The 7,976-nt window shown below is 44.5% G+C and overlaps 1 long non-coding RNA gene across 1 annotated transcript; it reads left to right on the top strand.

Annotated features, from left to right (window-relative positions):
• LOC128150720 (uncharacterized) lies at positions 1-5,564 on the top strand. The gene is made up of 4 exons (XR_008238150.1): positions 1-146; positions 700-864; positions 4,862-5,020; positions 5,096-5,564. It is a non-coding gene; the product is annotated as an uncharacterized LOC128150720 (long non-coding RNA).
• Positions 5,565-7,976: the final 2,412 nt, after the last annotated feature.

Genomic DNA, 7,976 nt, shown 5'->3' with positions numbered 1-7,976 from the left:
CCCTGCAGGGACACCATCCCCGGCCCGGCCCCGCCCCCCGCAGGCCCCATGGCCGCCTTCCCGGGGGAGGACGAGGACGAGGAGGAGGAGGAGAAGAAAGAGAAAGAGAAAGAGGAGGAGAAGGGGGGACAGAGCGGCAGAGAGAGGTGGGACAGGGCGGTGGGGTGGCCGGAGAGGGGCAGGAGCAGGACAGAGAGAGGGAAAAGGCGTCAGGAGAGCGGAGTGACAGAGAGATGGGACAGGGAGCAGGAGAGAGGGACGGAGGGGAAGGGTGAGAGGAGAAAGGCAGGGAAGGGTTTGTGTTCCATTTTCTGATATCTTAGGGCTACGACGTGCTCGGGTTATGGTATGCTAGCGTTACAGTGTGCTAGGGCAGTGGGATGGCAGGATTATAGGATGACAGAGTTTAGGCGAGTTAGGAGTAAAGCATGTTACTGTTACAGACTGGCTGTGGGTTTGTGGGCCCTGGGTTCTTGGAGTTATGTTATTTTTGCCTTCCCTTGTCTTGTCTTCTGGGTGGTCTTTTTTTGTTTTGTTTCTTTTGCAATTCTTTCTTTATTTTGCTTGTCTTTTCAGGGTTTGGAGAGGGGCCTTTGCTTTATGTATGTTTCTTCTGGTTTTTTTTTTTTACTGTTCTGGTGGTTTGTGTTGCGTTTTCTGTCTCAGAACCACCATTTGTGGTCTAATATGTCTGACCAGGTGTAAGAGACTGCATCGGATGGTCTGGACTGGAGGCGTGGAAATCCATTTTCTTGCTGCGTATCCAGACCCCGATCCCAGCGGACCAGGCGCAGCCACCAGCTCCACGAGGGCCTAGCTGACATGCGGAGAACAGACTTCACAATCTATGAGATTGTAAAGTAGGTATGTTTATTCAGCGCTGGGCGGCACAGGGGGTTAGTCCCACCAAAGTCATGTGCGCCTAACACAGCAACTTGCTTCGAACTTATACAGCCAAGTATTACATATATTTAAGGTTTCTCAATTTATCTATACATATGCATGACCTACCCCGCTTTGCATTAAAATTAGTCCCAAGAAGTCATTTTCATAAATTCATTCTGACTGCGCTTGCGCAGTGCCTCCTTGTGGTGGTCGTCGGGGGTCGTAGAGATGAAGTCAGACAACTCCTCTTCGTCACCGCTAGTAACCTCTTGTTCTTGTGCAGACTCGGTTGTTCCTTGGCTCTTATCCGAACCTCAGGGTCGGTTTTAGCTGGTTCTTAAAACAAATCTCTGGATCTTATCAGGAACTGTCCTTTGTGAAGAATTGTAGGACTTCTTGCCTCAGTTAGTTTATACAATGTAAACGTTAAACACCATTTATCAACTTCTTGGGCTATACCACAAGCTAGATAATCATTAAGTGGTATTTTATCTACATCTACATCTATTGAAATTCCTTTAACTTCATTACAAGCTAGATAATTATTAAGCAGTTCTTATCTGCATCCATATCTACTAAGATTCCTTTGACTCCCCTTGTCTCATAGCCACCGGCTTTGCCAAAAAAAAAGAATCTGTGCACTGTGTTGTTGAAGGGAAAAATTGCAAAAGAAAAGGCAAAATGCTTATGACTTTGTTAACGCTTTATTTTGGGGCACTTGTTTTGTTAACTGTCATTGTAATAATTTTGATGATTTATGTTTGTTTATCCTGTGATTGCCATTGTGGGCGATCACCGCCTTTACCTAATTCCCCAGAGCTGTGAACAAGTAATGCAACCTGGGACATGTTTTTGGTTTTATAAGATAAGATGTTGTTCATTAGATTTAGATATGTTAAGATAATTTAGATAAATAAGATGTTGTTGTTTAACTTAGAAATGTTGTATTTGGAAAAAAATGTTTTTAATTAGTATAACCATCGTGTAATATTTTTGTTTGTTTTTTTAATAAGCATTTATATATTTTTTTTTATACCAATATAGAATGGGCCTTAGGAAACCAAGTCGCTTAAGCTGTACACATCTACCTCACGCGCCTTCTTCCTCTCTCCTTTTCTTTCCTCTCTTTTTCTTCTCTGCGGCCAGCACCTTATCTTGCTCTTTCTCTTTTTCTCTCCTGCCGCACCTTATCTCACCCTTTGTCTTTCTCACCAAGTTAACCTCGTTTGATATACATAGTTTGACGTTATGATGTATATTCTGTTAAAGTTTGAAAAAAAACCCAGCTATTAACCTGTGAAGGTTTGGTGTGTTGTAGCAGTTGATGCAGTGAGGTCTGGAAGGCGACCAGATAAATTTCTAAGGTGATAAATTTCTACCCAGCTGGAGGCAAGCCAACCTCATGAGTTGGAGAGACCCATTCACAGTGAAGGCTCATACAATGCCCTGATGGCTGAAGGCAACTCCCTGAACTGTAATAGTGTGAACTTATCTGTTGTCTGTCAGGAGAACAACATGCAGGAAAAATGGCTTGCAGCTTTGTGAAGCTATAAACAAGTGTCAAAACTTGGAACAAATCAGTTTAACTTCTTGTATAAAATTAGGATTTCTCAGACAGAAGTATGTTGGAGCTGTTCACTATGGTGGACAAATCATAGCAAGAGTTGGCAAAATATTAAACTGCCAGAGACTTCTCATTTTAACAGAAGGCTGATGGATGAATAGGTAGTATGCCATGTGTGCTACATTCTCTCTTAAGATCTCTTCTTTGTATATGCCTGATAGTCTGGTACAGTTGAGAGAGAGAAGTAAGATTTTTTTATTTTTTATTTTCTTTTAATTCCAAAAGGGGAAGACATTCTGTTGCGCATAAGTCACTCTCAATAAAGCTTTCCAAGTGCCATTTTTCTCAGCTTTTAAGTTGTGAGATCAAATTTTCAGTAATACATGCAGGCAACTGAAAAATACCTACTCTTGCCTAAAAGAATTTTCTCTTAATAATATCTGCTATATCTAATTGATATTGTCCTTTATGTCAATCTCTAATTATAGCTTCTGTAGGAAGAACGGGGCAACGAAAGGCAGATGGTGGCCTTCCGTACACTGGAAAGATCTTGGATGCTAGCAAAGTCTAAAACCCATTCTTGTGTTGTGCCAACTTTCTGAAGTGCAAGTTGTATGCTGCAAGTAATGCGTAAAGCATGTAGGAAGTTGCTGCTGTAGGTGTTCTAATTTAGATGTAGTGCACATCAGTTAAACATAGGCTTTCCTTCTGTATTTGTTATGGAAACGATAGCATAAGAAGGAAAATACTCATTATGACTATTTTTACTTAGGAAGTGGAAGTTGACAATGCCTATAAACAAGGCAAGGCAAATTAGGTCAAGGCCTAGTTACCCTTGTAAGTAAACAGCTGTTCTGACTGGGGAGACTAGTTGATAGGACTACAGTTCTAATACCCCCCCGCTCCAGGTTTTTGGAAAACGCATAGCAAAAAGTTTGAAAAATGAGCTCATAGAGAAGGGAGGCGGGGGGAACCCACTAGATGACTAAAAGCCATGTCTGTAGTTGGATAAAGCTACTCTGAGAGAGAGAAATCCGTCTTTCCTCAGTGGAAGAGTAAAGGCAACAATTAGAAATAAGGAGCTGCAATAAGCAATCTTTTTAAAATCAAGTGTTGAAGCTCTCCTTTGAGCACTTCCTCATCCCATTCTAGCCAAAGTGGGTCAGATGCCTTAAATAGTTCTAAGCATCTCTTGACTAACCCAGCTAATATTTGAAGTTGTCCGTATGTGAAGTAGCAAAATGTCCGGTTTGAATAACGGCATCATTAATCCCTTTAGCCTTCAGGTCTGGATATGGGCTCTTTGATCAAGCATGATGAGTTGTAGAGACCTTTTTCATGTGTCTCCCCCTTTTGCTACTAGTGTTTCTGTAGAGACCCTTGATCCATTAAGTACAGTCCTTACCTCCTGTCCCACTCCTTTCTCTCCCCTGGTTTCATCTAGTAATGCAAAGTAGGGGTTTCTTTCTCTATTTTTCACTTTCCAAAGCAAGGGTTCTCTGGTGTAAAAAAAAAAAAACAAAAGCTCATGCTGCTTTTAATTTAATGTTGTCCTGCCACGTCAGTCCTGTGCTGCTTCTGATTGCAAGGAAGTCTAAGCAAACAGGGCAAGCGGAGGGTTGGAGGCGAAAATGATGCCTTGCTGTGCCTGGAGTTCCAGGGGCAGTAACCTTGTGGGCCTCCAAACCCAGGTGCCTGGTGTCCTGCTCAGCCTAACTGGGCAGTGAGCTAGCTCAAGCAGATTTGAGCACCTTCTACAAACAGAGCTTAACTTGTGCTGCTCTGCATGCTGACATACAGCTCTTGGATTTTCATCCTCTTCCGTAAACGAAACCAGGGTAATGCTGATCTTGCTGCAACAACTCTGTTTAACAGACCACTTTGTTGTATGTCCTTCCTCTACAATCAACTATAATGTCCTTCCAGAATCAGTAGAAGCACAGCAAAGACATTGAACTAAAAGAAGCCAGTGTTAAATTGTCTTGTTTAATGTTAGCAGGAAGCTGATGGGAATATCCTTAAATCAAAATGATAGGAAACACATTTCCTGTGTCCAAAACTTGTGCTGTGTGTAGTGTCACCCTTCGTGGATTTCAAGTCTTTTCATTTCCTGGCCATCAGTTCTAACTGTCTAGCGCAATGCAAATAAGCTGTCTTAAGATGGTAGCAACTTGGATCTTTTCTTATATCCACAAATGTTTTTTTAAAAAAGTAGTTGTGACTTCTAAGTTAGCTCAAGTTATCTAAAAACCATAAGCAGGATCTTTTTTCCCTCATTTATGTTAATGCTGGGCAAAAGAGCAGAAGTTGATTTGGAAACCTGTAAGTGGAAGGGTGTTTTCCAGTAAGGTGGTTGGTTTGTTGGGGTTTTTTTCTGTTGTGGAGTCTTCAGTATTTTGTTTTCTCCCACAGTACTCCTAAGCTGCAGAACCAGCCTCAAAGGCACTATGGAATGACTTCTCCAATGAGCTTGGCTTCTCCTAAGGATACAGATTGCATTCATACTCAGAAGCTGGTTGAAGTGATGAAAGCATGTGGGGTATTTGAAGATGAGGAAGAACTGAATCACAGGTATAACAAGGCTGTAAAATTTGTTAATCTTCTGGGTGTTTTTTAGGGCAAACATAACATGAGTTTTCTTTACAGGCTGGTGTGATGGTCTGACAAATTATAGTCAATGTCTCAAACATTCATTAAAGAACTTTAGTGGAGAAAACGGCCTCTGTAAAAATGCTGGAGTTTTGTGAACAGGACAATGTGGCCAGAGGAGAGGGCCCCACGGAGGGTGGGACCACTCTTCTCCAAAGCCACAACTCCTTATCTTAAGTGACCAGGAGAAGGAGCACAGCACATGCACCTGGAGGAGGAGGCCCCACGGAGGATGGGACTGTGCTTCTATCTTAAGCGGTCATGCCAGCAGGGAAAAAGAGGCAACTCCACAATGAACCCCCCCCCCCCAAAGCTCACCGACCGATTCCAGAGAACCCCGGGAACGGGAACTGTGCATGTCAAGACTGTCAGCTAACACACTATAAAAGAAGGGAGAACGAGTTCTCATTGTGCGGCCTCTGGAACTGGATCTCTACGCTGGCCAGACCAACGCTGGACCCGGGACTGGTGAAACCCTTTTCTTCTTTCTCTCTCTCCCTCTTTCCCTCTCTCCCTCTTTCTCTCTCTCCCCCTCTCTCTCTCTCCCTCTTTCTCTCTCTCCCTCTTTCTCTCTCTCCCTCTTTTCCTTCTCTCTTTTTCCACAGTCCCTACACCTCATCCTTTTAAACATAAACCGTTGACCAAGGCTGAGACTAGGAGTGGATCTAGCTGCCTCTGGGCTCCTCTTTGAGAAGGAGTCCAGAAAGCAAGGGGCTCTGCTCTGAACCTCGTGACTCAACGGGAGGGCTCTCCTTCTGATACAGTTTCATGTTCCTTTTTCCATTTCTTTTTCTACACCTCCTTTGTCTTTTCAAACAGCAGCTTAATGACATGTTGCAAGGTTCATATTGATAAGTTCACGTGTACTTGGGCAAGGTTAGCTAGGTTGCATAAATGTTGATTGTTGTTTGAACTCCCCTGGTGTCGTTTCACGTTAATTCTGACAAAGGAAATCCACGAACCTGAGTCGCTCCAACTTTGGGACGCGACATCTTAATTGGCATCACGGACAGGATTTCCCTTGTTGGAAGGGAGATTCTAACGGGATACCAGACCTCCACTCAGAGAACGGGCGGGGAGGATCTGGGAAGGATCTCTCAACAATAAGTCAGGAGGGATCCGCGCAGTGGCAGGCATGGTGACCCGGGAAACATCTGTGTCTGACTGTTCCCCTGTTTTGGAGAAGTGACTGCCTATAAAGCCCACCCTTCCCCACAAGGAGTAGCCTGGGCACGAGACCACTGGCACAACCCCAAAGGCATTGTAGGAGGAATTGAGAAGCTAGCAAAAGAAGGCAGGTTTCACCCGGGAAAAGGGAAGGCTGTGGTGTGTGCAGTTTTAGGGGCCGCACTCGTAGCAGCCCAGGAAGACAGACAGGAAACAATGAGAGCTAAGCAGGCAGATAAGGAGAAGATTCAGTCCCTGCAGGATTTAGTTAAATTCCTGCAAGAGCAGTTAACTGCTGAGCGTAATACAACGCAGCGGCTTCACGCCGCCTTGTCTGATGCATTATATCGGGAAAGAATTCTGCGAGCCGAGGCAGACGAACGATCCGACCCAGACTTAGACCTGGAAGGTCTAGAGGTAGTTCAGATGAAACAGCAAAAATCTTTATACCAAATCAAGAGTTAGAATGTACCAGAAAAGATTTTTACCCTCAGGATGAGGGGATAGCAATGAGGCCATTAATTAAAACAGAAAGCATAGACAATGGCCAAAATGGCGGAGCACCACACGTGACCATTAAGACGATACCATATTCTGCCACTGAATTATCTAAAACTCAGGAAAAGTATATCCAACTAGCAAAGGAGACCAAAACAGAGTATGTGTGGAGGGTGTCATTAACTGGTGGTGACTGGATTTTATTGTCAGAAGATGAAGCCCAAGGATATTGGGGGCCTGGAGTGTTCCTAACTACCGATGATCCTAGGGAACCATGGTCTCTGACGCAGCGGGCAGCTTACTGGGCAGGGGGAATATACCAAATGGAACGAGGAGAGCCAACACGGATAGACACCCCTTCTATAAATCAGTTAACCGAGAGCTTACAGAAAACTGCTTGTCTCCAATTAATGCATGATAGGCGATTAGTGCCACAACAGCCCTCTCCGATGTTGTTAAATGCCAGTCCCAATAGAATGACTCCTCTAATCCGAGGTTTACCAGATTCTTTGAAATTATATGCTGTCCAGCTGCAGGATAGACTATGTGATGCGATAACACCTAGACGAGGCAGGCGGAATGCAGGAGGGCCGTGACCTGGAGAGAAGTGGCACAGGAATTGATTAACTACGGCCGAAGAATGGGTCTCACAAGGGAAGAAAGCAGGGCTAAGCCTGCTACCCGCCAAATAGAAGGACCTGGCCAACCTCCCCCATCTAAGACTGTAAACACCAAAAAGCCATATGGGGGTCAGCGGAACTTGTTGTGGACAGAAGGGATAGAAAAGGGAATTCCCCAGGATGTGATGGACAGCACGCCCGCCTCTGTCCTAGAAATGTTGGTCCTAGGGTGGAAAGACAAGAACAAGGAGCCTCCCCATACTGAGTTAGATGCTCAGAGCGATATGGGGGTGATTCTGCAGTTGCTGGCAACTCCCACTCCCCAAACACCTACTGCCCCAGAGGCAGGTATGACTGTCCACAGGACAGGAAACTAGACATGCTGTCCCCAGTAAGTGAGCCGGAGGACGGCCAGTGGATTTATTTAAGGAGGCTCACTGAAAATAAGACAGGAGACCTGATGATTGCTTTTCCCCCTGGTCTTTTTAAGACCCCAGTAACTTTTCTAGTTGATACGGGTGCTCAGATGTCAGCACTCCGGGCAGATGTTGCTTACTGCAATGGAATAATTGCAGATAAGAAGCAGATATGGG

The sequence above is a fragment of the Harpia harpyja genome, chromosome 14, assembly GCF_026419915.1.
Source record: "Harpia harpyja isolate bHarHar1 chromosome 14, bHarHar1 primary haplotype, whole genome shotgun sequence".
Taxonomy (NCBI): domain Eukaryota; kingdom Metazoa; phylum Chordata; class Aves; order Accipitriformes; family Accipitridae; genus Harpia; species Harpia harpyja.
The sequence above is the reverse complement of the archived record's forward strand: the minus strand, read 5'-3'. Positions and strand labels throughout refer to the sequence as shown.